At 36.7% G+C, this 13,648-nt stretch overlaps 1 protein-coding gene across 28 annotated transcripts in view; it reads right to left on the bottom strand.

Annotated features, from left to right (window-relative positions):
* The window catches only part of LOC141407713 (uncharacterized), a 198,551-nt gene that overhangs the window by 87,003 nt on the left and 97,900 nt on the right, over positions 1-13,648 (bottom strand). For 8 of the 28 annotated variants that reach the window (XR_012417951.1, XR_012417960.1, XR_012417980.1 and 5 more), the window contains one exon: positions 8,030-8,977. The exons of the other annotated variants lie outside the window; for them this stretch is intronic. The gene's annotated coding sequence lies outside the window, so the exon portion shown is untranslated. Of the gene's footprint in view, positions 1-8,029; positions 8,978-13,648 lie in introns of those variants that run through there. 28 annotated transcript variants of the gene reach the window in all.

Consider the following 13,648-nt stretch of genomic DNA (forward strand, 5'->3'; position numbering starts at 1 on the left):
ATGCTATCCCCTCCCCCTCCCCCCACCCCACAACAGGCCCCAGTGCGTGATGTTCCCAATGCTGTGTCCAAGTGTTCTCATTGTTCAATTCCAACCTATGAGTGAAAACATGTGGTGTTTGGTTTTCTGTCCTTGCCGTAGTTTGCTCAGAATGATGATTTCCAGCTTCATCCATGTCCCTACAAAGGACATGAACTCATTCTTTTTTATGGCTGCATAGTATTCCATGGTGTATATGTGCCACGTTTCCTTAATCCAGTCTATCATTGATGGACATTTGGGTTGGTTCCAAGTCTTTGCTATTGTGAATAGTGCCGCAATGAACATACGTGTGCATGTGTCTTTACAGCAGCATGATTTATAATCCTTTGGGTATATACCCAGTAATGGGATGGCTGGGTCAAATGGTACTTCTAGTTCTAGATCCTTGAGGAATCACCACACCGTCTTCCACAATGGTTGAACTAGTTTACAGTCCCACCAACGGTGTAAAAGTGTTCCTATTTCTCCACATCCTCTCCAGCACCTGTTGTTTCCTGACTTTTTAATGATCACCATTCTAACTGGTGTGAGATGGTATCTCATTGTGGTTTTGATTCACATTTCTCTGATGACTAGTGATAATAAGCATTTTTTAGTGTGTCTGTTGGCTGCATAAATGTCTTCTTTTGAGAAGTGTCTGTTCATATCCTTCACCTACTTTTTGACGGGGTTGTTTGTTTTTTCTTGTAAGTCTGTTTGAGTTCTTTGTAGATTCTGGATATTAGCCATTTGCAGATGAGCAGATTGCAAAAATTTTCTCCCATTCTGCAGGTTGCCTGTTCACTCTGATGGTAGTTTCTTTTGCTGTGCAGAAGCTCTTTAGTTTAATTAGATCCCATTTGTCAATTTTGTCTTTTGTTGCCATTGCTTTTGGTGTTTTAGTCATGAAGTCCTTGCCCATGCCTATGTCCTGAATGGTATTGCCTAGGTTTTCTTCTAGGGTTTTTATGGTTTTAGGTCTGCCATTTAAGTCTTTAATCCATCTTGAATTAATTTTTGTGTAGGGTGTAAGGAAGGGATCCAGTTTCAGCTTTTCACATATGGCTAGCCAATTTTCCCAGCACCATTTATTAAATAGGGAATCCTTTCCCCATTTCTTTTTTTTTTTTTTGTCAGGTTTGTCAAAGATCAGATGGTTGTAGATGGGTGGTATTATTTCTGAGGGCCCTGTTCTGTTCCATTGGTCTATATCTGTTTTGGTACCAGTACCATGCTGTTTTGGTTACTGTAGCCTTGTGGTATAGTTTGAAGTCAGGTAGTGTGATGTCTCCAGCTTTGTTCTTTTGACTTAGGATTGTCTTGGCAATGCTGGCTTTTTTGGTTCCATATGAACTTTAAAGTAATTTTTTCCAATTCTGTGAAGAAAGTCATTGACAGCTTGATGGGGATGGCATTGACTCTATAAATTACCTTGGGCAGTAGGGCCATTTTCGCAATATTGATTCTTCCTATCCATGAGCATGGAATGTTCTTCCATTTGTTTGTGTCTTCTTTTACATCATTGATCAGTGGTTTGCAGTTCTCCCTGAAGAGGTCCTTCACATCCCTTGTAAGTTCAATTCCTAGGTATTTTATTCTCTTTGAAGCAATTGTGAATGGGAGTTCACTCATGATTTGGCTGTTTATCTGTTATTAGTGTACAGGAATGCTTGTGATTTTTGCATGTTGATTTTGTATCCTGAGACTTTGCTGAAGTTGCTTATCAGCTTAAGGAGATTTTGGGCTGAGATGATGGGGTTTTCTAAATATACAATCATGTCATCTGCAAACAGGCACAATTTGACTTCCTCTTTTCCTAATTGAATACCCTTTATTTCTTTCTCCTGCCTGATTGCCCTGGCCAGAACTTCCAACACTATGTTGAATAGCAGTGGTGAGAGAGGGCATCCCTGTCTTGTGCCACTTTTCTAGGGGAATGCTTCCAGTTTTTGGCCATTCAGTATGATATTGGCTGTGGGTTTGTCATACACATAGCTCTTACTATTTTGAGATACATCCCATCAATACCTAGTTTATTGAGCGTTTTTAGCATGAAGGGCTGTTGAATTTTGTCGAAGGCCCTTTCTGCATCTATTGAGATAATCATGTGGTTTTTGTCATTGGTTCTGTTTATATGCTGGATTATGTTTATCAATTTGTGTATGTTGAACCAGCCTTGCATCCCAGGGATGAAGCTGACTTGATCCTAGCAGATAAACTTTTTGATGTGCTGCTGGATTTGGTTTGCTTCTATTTTATTGAGGATTTTTGCATCAATGTTCATCAGGAATATTGGTCTAAAATTCTCTTTTTTTGTTGTAGCTCTGCCAGGCTTTGGTATCAGGATGATGCTGGCCTCATAAAATGAGTTAGGGAGGATTCCCTCTTTTCCTATTGATTGGAATAGTTTCAGAAGGAATGGTACCAGCTCTGCTTTGTACCTCTAGTAGAATTTGGTTGTGAATCCATCTGGTCCTGGACTTTTTTTTTGGTTGGTAGGCTATTAATTATTGCCTCAATTTCAGAGCCTGTTATTGGTCTATTCAGGAATTTAACTTCTTCTGGGTTTAGTCTCGGGAGGGTGTATGTGTCCAAGATTTTATCCATTTCTTCTAGATTTTCTAGTTTATTTGCATAGGGGTGTTTATAGTATTCTCTGATGGTAGTTTGTATTTCTGTGGAATCAGTGGTGTTATCCCCTTTATCATTTTTTATTGCATTTATTTGATTCTTCTCTCTTTTCTTCTTTATGAATCTTGCTAGCAGTCTATCAATTTTGTTGATCTTTTCAAAAAACCAGCTTCTGGATTAACTGATTTTTTGAAGGGTTTTTTTTTTGTGCCTCTATCTCCTTCAGTTCTGCTCTGATCTTAGCTACTTCTTGCCTTCTGCTAGCTTTTGAATGTGTTTGCTCTTGCTTCTCTAGTTCTTTCAATTGTGATGTTAGGGTGTCAATTTTCGATCTTTCCTGCTTTCTCTTGTGGGCATTTAGTGCAACAAATTTCCCTCTACACACTGCTTTAAATGTGTCCCAGAGATTCTAGTATGTTGTATCTTTTTTCTCATTGGTTTCAAAGAACATCTTTATTTCTGCCTTCATTTCCTTATGTACCCAGTAGTTATTCAGGAGAAAGTGGTTCAGTTTCCTTGTAGTTGAGCAGTTTTGAGTGAGTTTCTTTATCCTGAGTTCTAGTTTGATTACACTGTGGTCTGACAGACAGTTTGTTGTGATTCCTGTTCTTTTACATTTGCTGAGGAGTGCTTTACTTCCAATTATGTGGTCAATTTTGGAATAAGTGGGATGTGGTGCTAAGAAGAATGTATATTCTGTTGATTTGGGGTGGAGAGTTCTGTAGGTGTCTATTAGGTCCGCTTGGTGCAGAGCTGAGTTCAATTCTTGAATATCCTTGTTAACTTTCTGTCTTGTGGATCTCTCTAATGTTGACAATGGGGTTTTAAAGTCTCCCATTATTATTGTGTAGGAGTCTAAGTCTCTCTGTATGTCTCTAAGGACTTGCTTTATGAATCTGGGTGCTCCTGTATTAGGTGCATATATATTTAGGATAGTTAGCTCTTCTTGCTGAATTAATCCCTTTACCATTATGTAATGGCCTTCTTTGTCTCTTTTGATCTTTACTGGTTTAAAGTCTGTTTTATCAGAGACTAGGATTGCAACCCCTGCTTTTTTTTTTTTTTGCTTTCCATTTGCTTGGTAGATCTTCCTCCATCCCTTTATTTCAAGCCTATATGTGTCTCTGCACGTGAGATGGGTCTCCTGAATACAGCACACTAATGAGTCTTGACTCTTTATCGAATTTGCCAGTCTGTGTCTTTTAATTGGAGGATTTAGCCCATTTACATTTAAGGTTAATATTATTATGTGTGAATTTGATCCTGTCATTATGATATTAGCTGGTTATTTTGCTCATTATTTGATGCAGCTTCTTCCTAGCATTGATGGTCTTTACAATTTGGCATGTTTTTGCAGGGGCTGGTACCAGTTGTTTCTTTCCATGTTTAGTACTTCCTTCAGAAGCTCTTGTAAGGCAGGCCTGGTGGTGACAAAATCCCTCAGCATTTGTTTTTCTGTAAAGGATTTTATTTCTCCTACACTTACGAAGCTTAGTTTGGCCAAATATGAAATTCTGGGTTCAAAATCTTTTCTTTAAGAATGTTGAATATTGACCCCCACTCTCTTCTGGATCTTCTGCCGAGAGATCCGCTGTTAGTCTAATGGGCTTCCCTTTGTGGGTAACCTGACCTCTCTCTGGCTGCCCTTAACATTTTTTCCTTCATTTCAACTTTGGTGAATCTGACAATTATGTGTCTTGGAGTTGCTCTTCTTGAGTAGTATCTTTGTGGTGGTCTCTTTATTTCCTGAATTTGAATGTTGGCCTGCCTTGCTAGGTTGGGGAAGTTCTCCTGGATAATATCCTGAATAGTGTTTTCCAACTTGGTTCCATTCTCCCTGTCACTTTCAGGTATACCAATCAGACATAGATTTGGTCTTTTCACATAGTCCCATATTTCTTGGAGGCTTTGTTCGTTTTTTTTTTCTTTTTTTTCTCTAAACTTCTCTTCTTGCTTCATTTCATTCATTTGATCTTCAATCACGGATACTCTTTCTTCCACTTGATCAAATCAGTTACTGAAACTTGTGCATGCCTCACGTAGTTCTTGTGCCATGGTTTTCAGCTCCATCAGGTCATTTAAGGTCTTCTCTATGCTGTGTATTCTAGTTAGCCATTCAATTCAATGCCAGACAAAAGTTCAGTGAGGATTTTGGAGAAATTGGCCACCCGTTCTAAAATGTATACGGAAATGCAAGGCCAAAAATAATCAAGAAAATTTTGAAATAGAAGAGCCAGAGTAGTTAACATAGGATGGCATTAGTGGAAACATAGACTATTAGGTCAATGCAACAACTTACTGGGGAGCCTGGAAACAGACTTAAGCATGTATGGAGAGATAATTGCAACTACAAGTAAAGACAATCTCAATAAATGGTGGTGGGCCAATGTAATTTTCATATGAGAAAGAAATAAAAACTGATTCCTATTTCCCAGCAATCATAAAAATAAATTCCTGGTGGAGTGTAGATCACAATAGCAAAACAAAAGAATTTTTTGGAAATTATCAGTGTTTATGTTTATGTTATGAAAATATCAAAGCATATGTTTATGCTTTCCAGATTAGGATATTGGACAAAGGATACTAATAAAAAACAAAAAGTGATCCATTTAACTACATTAAAATTAGATCTCCTGTTTATGGAAAGACACTATTAACAGATCAAAAGATATACAAAAGATTAGAAATACATTAGCTAGATAGAGATAATCTCAAATTCATAATATATGAAGCCATCTCCAAATAAAGTAACGAAGAAAACACAAAACCCATTAGAAAAGCAAGCAAGAATCTCAAAATAGGCAAATCAAAGGCAGGATATCTAAATAAGCAAATAACATGAAAATGTGCTTACCCTCCCTCATTAATTATCAGTGATTAGAAATATTCTTTTAAAACTAAACCTACAATTAAAACTAGATACACACCAGAATGGCACTGCTGGTAAAGGCAAAAATTGGGACAATCATATTGAAAAACTTTTAATATTCTGGCCAGGTGTGGTGGCTCATGTCTGTAATCCCAATGCTTTGGGAAGCCAAGACTAGTGGATTGCTTAAGGCCAGAAACTCATAAGCAGCCTGGGCAACATCGTGAGATCCTGTCTCTACAAAATCTAAAAAATAAATAATTAACCAATAGTCCCAATCTTCTGTAACCTATGATCATGCCACTGCACTCCAGCCTGGGTCTGGGTGACAGAGACTTTGTCTCTGAAAAAAAAAAAAAAAAAAAAAAGGCAAAAAGTTGATATTTGATATAATCTACATGAAATGAAAAATGCATATCGTATACTTGAATAACTTCAGTCCTAGGTATAGGAAGTAAAATATTATCAGAGAACCCAACAGCTTAGATGAAATTAAATCAGAATGTTGAGCCAAAGAAGCTCAATATAAAATATCCTGTTTAATTCAATTTATATAAAGACAAAAAAAAAAAAAACAGATAATGGTGCTAACACCATAGGGTCAGATAAAAGTTTCTGCATTGGTTATCTGTGAGCTGCATGAAAAATTGCAAATCAGAAAATTTGAAAACTTAGGCACTTGAAATATCAAATCAAAGTTTCTGAAGATCATAAAAGTCCAGATGTGGTTTAGCTGTGACCTCTGCTTCAGGTCATCTCACAGGCTACAATCAAGGTGACAGCAATACCACACCCTGAAATTTTTTTTACTTAGTTTGGAGTTTATAATTTACTATGATAAATATAAATTTCTTAATCTCTACATAATAAATGGAAAATTTTGTCCTTGAACCTATTTCAGAAACCACCAAAACCAGCTGTTCAGCATGATCTGTTATCATCTTGGCATCACTATGCCAGTCTAATGCTAGGCGGTACAGTTTGCAGAAACCCACTTCCGATACTTTCTATGTAAACAGGTTAGTTTAGTGAGCAAGGGAACTCTCAGGAGATTTGAAAGGCAGAAGCAGAGCCAATGGCATTATTCTTGGGTAGTTATGGCTTCATACACATTAGGTTCAGATATGGAGCTTGGCAGATAGACATATCCAGTTCCACTTGGGCTGTCAGATGGACCTTTGGACTTCTCCACAAGCTCCAGCTTTCCTACCCCCAGCGGTGCTGCAGGCTGAGGTGCTTAGTGACTGTTTATCCCACCAAATGTCTCCTTATCAGACCTTCACACCCCAGTTCTTCCATGTCATGTTCGTCTTACATTCTCAAAATTCCTACATGAAACACATTCTTTCCATAATGATTGATGGTGGCTTTGTTTCCCTGACCAAATCCAGATTGATCTCCCAATATTATATAAGGATAAAATTCTAATAGAGAATGATTTCAACATTTATGAAAGTGTTTACTGTTCTGCGCCCCTACACTTTTCCAACAGTACAAGCACTGGACAAAAACAGATGAGTCATCTGACTAGAAGATGATGTCTATAAAGCCATGGTCTGACAATATTGATTTAGACCATTTTTATTCTACATAGATACACAATACTATGTAAGTTCTTTGTATATCCTGTCATCGTGAACAGACATTTTATAAATGTGTATGAAATATCAAAACAGGCCAGGCACAGTGCTTATATCTGTAATCCCAGCAGTTTGGGAGGATGAGGCAGGTAGATTGCTTGAGTCCAGGAGTTTGAGACCAGCCTGGACTATGTGGTGAAACTCCATCTCCACAAAAAAATACAAAAAACAAACAAACCAAAAAAATGCTGGGTATAGTAACACGCAGCTGTGGTCCCAGCTACTAGGGAGACTGAGGCAGGAGGATCACTTGAGCCCAGCTGCAGTGAGCCGTGGTTGCACCACTGTACTTTAGCCTGGGCAACAGAGTGAGACCCTGTCTCAAAAAAAAAAAAAAATCAAAACAGAAATTAGGTGATGTATTAATGATGACAACATAAAAGATCACACATTCACACATTATAACAAATTTTATGCTCTGAAAACATTTTTAGAAAGAGCATATATTTACCTATGTTTGGGAAATGTGTCTTGATATTAAATAATTGAAAGTGTTACATTTTCAATGTTCAAAATAGGCTAAGACTTTTATGTACCTTATCTTATATCACTCTCACTAAACTATATGAATTGGATATTGATGTGCTCAATGAGAAGACGACAAAATAAGTCATGGAGTGCTCACAAAGCTGAGGAGTGGCAAAGTTGCTTTCCATTTGTGATATGACAGCACCTCCCTCTAGTGGTGACACCATGCTTTTCCTCCATATTCCTGATGTGACAAAGCTCAAAGTCACAGATTTGATGCCCTTTATTCTTATTTTTTGCTTCCAAATCATTTATCCTCTTCCTTTAGCTTTTTCTTACAGTATGAACACTAGACAAAAACAGTTAAGTCATTTGACTAGTATATTGTGTCAATAAATCATGGTCTGACAACATTTATTTTTATTTATTTTCCAACTTTTAAGTTCAGGGGTACATGTGCAAGCATTGTATAGGTAAATTCATGTCACAGGGATTTGGTGTATAAATGATTTTATCACCCAGGTAATTAGCATAGTACTTGATAGGTAGTTTTCAACCCTCACTCTCCTCCCTCAACCCTCAAGATGGCCCTGGTGTCTGTTGTTCCTTTCTTTGTGTCCTTATGTAATAAATATTTAGCTCCAACTTATAAGCGAGAACTTGTGGTATTTGGATTTATGTTCCTGTGTTAGTTTGTTTAGGATAATGAACTCCATCTATGTTGCTGCAAAGGATACAATCTCAATCTTTTTATGGCTGCATAGTATTCTGACAATACTTATTTAGACCATATTTATTTTATACAGATCCAAATGCTATGTAATTTATTTTATGTCCTCTCATCCTGAACAGACATTTTATAGATATATGTGAAATATCAAAAGAGACATTAGGCAAAGTACTAATGATACCAACATAAAAGATAACATTATTACATATTTTGTGCTCTGAAAACATTTTCAGAAGAAGCATACATTTAAATATTAAGTTTGGGAAATGTGTTTTAACACTTAATTAAAAGTGTCACTAAATTTTCAAAGTTCAAAATGAGCCTTTAATAATGTGTTAAGACTTTTATGTACATTATACCAATTCAGCCTCGCAAAACAATATGAATTAGGTATTGATGTGCTTATTGAGAAGATGATGAAATGAGGCATAGAGAACTCACAAAGCTGATGACTGGCAGAGTTGCTTTCCATATGCTATATGCCAGCACCTTTCTCAAGTGTCGACACCATGCTTTTCCTCCATATTCCTAATTTGACAGAGCTGGAAGTGACAGATTTGATGCCCTTCTTCCTCTTCACTGTTGCTTCCTGGATAACTTACCCTCTTTCTTCAGCTCCTCAACCAGAAAACCACAAAACAACAACAAAACAAACACATAAAGTGAAGCACATGTCATTAGGCTGTACTACTCAAAACTCCCTTGCACCAGGCATCCTGGATCTCCCAAGCCCTTTATTCACTGAATATTTTAACAGTTGACCCTTTCTCTCCTTACCACTACTCTTGTTGATCTTTGGGCCCTTTCAGATATGGTAGACAAGCTTCTCCCCAGCCTGTCAGTTCCTTGACCTCCTAATAGCTGAAAGTCTTTTCCATCATCTCACTTCAGCCTGAAACTTTTCCTTACCAGTAACTAAACCTCTTCCATAATCTCAATATCAAGTGTCCCACACAATCAGTCCCTCTCATGACAGCCTGCTTCATGCTGATAGGTCGAATGGTCAATTCTCCATTCTCATTTTATTTTATGTCTCAGCAATATGACAAAGATAATCATCCCCCATCTTCCTAGATTCTTGTGAACTTTAGAAACTATGAGACAATAAATGTTTCCGTTCCCTACATTTGGAGGGTATTTCTTATGCAATATAAGAAAATTGATATAGAAACTTTTACTTGACTTGGAAGAGCATAGATTGTTATGGTCTGCTTTTTTTTTTAGACGGAATCTCGCCCTGTCACACAGGCTGGAATGCAATGGTACAATCTCGGCTCACTGCAACCTTCGCCTCCCAGATTCAAGCGATTCTCCTGCCTCAGCCTCCCGAGTAGCTGGAATTATAGGCACATGCCCCCACGCTGGCTAATTTTTTGTATCTTTAGTAGAGATGGGGTTTCACCACGTTGGCCAGGCTGGTCTCAAACTCATGATGGCGTGATCCGTCTGCCTCGGCCTCTCAAAGTGCTGGAACTACAGGCGTGAACTACAGGCTATTGTCTGCTTTTTGTCTTTACATAAACTGAAACATACACCATGTTTTGCTTTATAACTGACTTCCTTAATATGTATTAAAATATATGTGAAAATTTTTGGGGGTTCTGTAATAATATTTCACTAAAGATACTTAGGAGTGGAAGTATTCAGTATATAGTATGCATTTTTTTCACCTCATAGTACACAATATCAAATAGATTTTTAATATGATTGTCACAATTTATACTCTCATCAGCAATATTAAGACCCCCCAATGCTCCATATTCTTGCCATCATTTAGATATGTCAGCCTTTTGGATTATAGTCATTCTAGTGGGTGTATGTAGATTTCATTCACAGTTTAATTTGATTTTCCTTGAGAATAAAAGACAGTTACGGAAGTTGAACATCTGTTCATGTTTGCTGTTCATCAGGATATCCTGTTTTGGATGAACTTATTTAAGACTTTTACTTCTATTTTTTTGTTGATTTGAAGACTGCATTACGTATGCTAATTATATGTATATAATATGTTTTTAATCTTTGATTTGCCTTTTCAATCTCTTAATTATGTCTTTGTCAGTTCTCAATTTTAATGTAGTTAAACATATTGACTTTTTTGTTTACACTAATATTATAGTTCTGTATCATGTTTCCCAATCTGGAGAAATAATGTCATTGACTTTTTCTTTTTCTAAAACTTTGATTGTTTTATCTTTCACATTTAGATCTATAATCCACTTGGAATTGACTTGTGTTTAATGTCAGGAGGGTAAGAACAAGGTTTTATTTCTTTCTAACATGTGTATAGAAGGCCTAACACCATTTATTGAGAAGATTCTCCTTTCACTATCATTACCATAAATCAACTCACTATATGTATAAGTCTGGCGATTACATTGAATATATAGATATATTTGTGGGAAAATTAGACTCATAAAATAGTCTTCCAATCCATAATCATGACATGTTCCATCATTTATTAGCCCTTTTTATTCTCTCAGAAATATTGCATAGTTTTCAGTGTATAGTCGTTGGCATATTGTGTTATATTTATTTCTATATTTTGTTAGATAAGTAACTTACTTTGAAGCATAAATACACATATAGAAAAGTGGACACATCATAAATATACAGCTCTGTGGATTTGAACAAACTAAATATATTCAGAATGCCAGCACCCAAAGAAAATTCAGAATATAACAGTTGCCATGAAGTCCTCTTCATGCTCTACCACTTCCTCCTACACCCATCAAGACTACTATCCTGCTTTGGTACTTTAGGCAAACGGAATCTTAGAGTACATATTTCTTAGTATCCAGTATCTTTTACTCAATAGTAAACATGTAAGATTGGTAGATAGTTTTGTGTTTAGCTGTAGGTCAATTATTCTCATTGCTCTATAGTATTTATTATATGAATATATCATGAATTATCACTCAACTCTTGATGAACATTTGAGTACTTTCACTTTTATGTCTAACTCTGGTGTCTGTGGTTACGCAGAGTTTTCCATTATATTCCTATGTCATTTGGTAGTTTTCCAGGGCCAGCTGAGATGATGCTGCATCACTGACGAATCCTTTCCAATAGGACTTTCCCAACCATAATGAAGAAGACCTCTCAGTTTGGGGTTGGTAGTTTAACGTAAGATAGAATTGGACATGGTGCCTCATCTACCCTCACTCCCAAATGTAAGACAATTGAGAAAGCACATTTAAGTGTAGTAGATTTAGTTAAAGATGTACGTGTTGGAAGTTTTCTTCCTAAGATTTCTCTGCCCATCATAATTTTGAGGGTAACCACAACCCTTCACTCCACAATAGCCCAGCCGACTTCTACCTTGCTAGTTTCAATCTGTCCTCTCCCATATTCTATCCCTTTCCCTCTACTCACTATCCTGTTTTTCGAAACCAACAAAATTTTTTAACAAAGCAATTTAACAGTCATTTTTTCTTGCTTAGGTATCTGCTGATACTTAAATTCTTGGAGCTATACCTCTTCTCCAATAGGCATTTCAAGTTTGTTTCCAAAAACATACATTTCCCTCTGTATCAGGAATTTTGGAGCCTGACATTAATATTAAACAATGAACCTTATTTTTTGCATTTTTATAATACATTATCCAAATAGCCATTCTGCTACAAGTGAAAAGGAAATTCTACGGAAAACCTATGGGAGTTCCACATAGTGCACAGACACCATTGTTTTGGAAACTTTGTGGCAAAATATGTCACAACAGAGGCACGAGCTTAAATCAAAGTAGGCATTTTGAGAGCCCTGAGGTTTAGGTGAATTTTTAGCAGAGCATCAGCTGCACATGCCATGAAATGTCCTGGCAGTTGAAACAGAGGTAGCCCCAGTGGAAGAATGTTGGGTCTGAAGGCAACTGCAGGTACTTCAGGTACAGTGGTTTATTTAATCCTCAGCAGACGGCTCTTATGAAGAGTTCTATAGATTTATTAAGATAAAGTTATTGTTCTACAAGAACAGAAAAGGAGTGGGTCTTAGAAATAAGCCTATTATGTAAGTAGCTATTCATTGATTTCAGTTTTAATCTCAATCACAATCACAGGAAACATTTCTGGCTGCCTTGGATTGACCAAAGAGCTTTTCTTTGGTCCAGAAACCCTTTATGCAAGACCATATACAATGCTGTTTTAAACACAATGACTGGAAGTGCATGCAACTTGCTGGGGACAGAGGAGAAACACCTTTCTTTTGCAGTTGTTTTCAATAGCAAGTGTTTAAGGCATCACTTCTTGAAATCTTTTCACAAAGAGGCTGGTCATTTTAGGAAGCTGGGGATTTGCTGGGTACACAGTTTCAGTTCCACAAGATGGAAAAGTCCTAGGCTGTTTGTTGTACAGCAATGTGAACACACTTAACACTACTGAACTGTACACTTAAAACTGGTTATGACGGTAAAGTGTATGTAATATGTAAAGTTCGTTAGAGAAAAATTTTAAAGGAAAAAAGTTAATGCATCAACAAATTGATTGTGAAATTTAAATTTGAATTGAAATGTAGAAAACTACCGAATAATAATGAGACTAAAAAAGAGGTTTTTATACATACAGCAAGAAGCCATGATTGAAAACGAAGACAGTCAACTAAAAATGGCATCTATAAATCAGTGTATATTTGACACACATCCAGTCCAAATCCAGTGCTGGTGCAACTTCAAAACGTGATCCTAATTTTCACTCAGAAAAATTGGTTAATAGGAGCCAAAACAATGTATTGGAAAAGAATTAGCTCCAGTGTTAAAACACAATATAAATGAGTCATTTTAGTGTAGTGCTGAGTTTGCTAGAATAAACAGAAAATAGAACAGAATAGATTATTGAGAAACAAATTTAAGTGTATATAAGAACAACTGTCAGGCTATATTTTTTTAGTTCACACATAATAATTGTACATATCTATGGGACACAGAGTGATATTTTGACACATATATATAATGTGTAATGATCAAATCAGGGTAATTGGCATATTCATTGTGAGAAACCATTTTAAATGGCCCATTTTCAAGACACAATAAATCTAAGTACTGGCAGGTAAATGGAACAAATCACATGGCTCATGCACTTAGAAGGTCACAATAAGCAAACAGAATGTAGATGAGGCATCAGTACATAAAAGGGAAGAAAGTTTTGTTATTGGGAAATCGAAACTTAAGTGGGAAAGGGGAAGGAGTATAACCTTATAAGGGGGATAATGAAACTTAGGCGATGTTTGGGAAGATTTTAACCCCATAGTACTCAACCAACAAGGAACTGGGGAAGGGACTTGCATGCTAGGAGATAAATT

Source organism: Macaca fascicularis, chromosome 1 (assembly GCF_037993035.2).
Source record: "Macaca fascicularis isolate 582-1 chromosome 1, T2T-MFA8v1.1".
Lineage (NCBI taxonomy): Eukaryota > Metazoa > Chordata > Mammalia > Primates > Cercopithecidae > Macaca > Macaca fascicularis.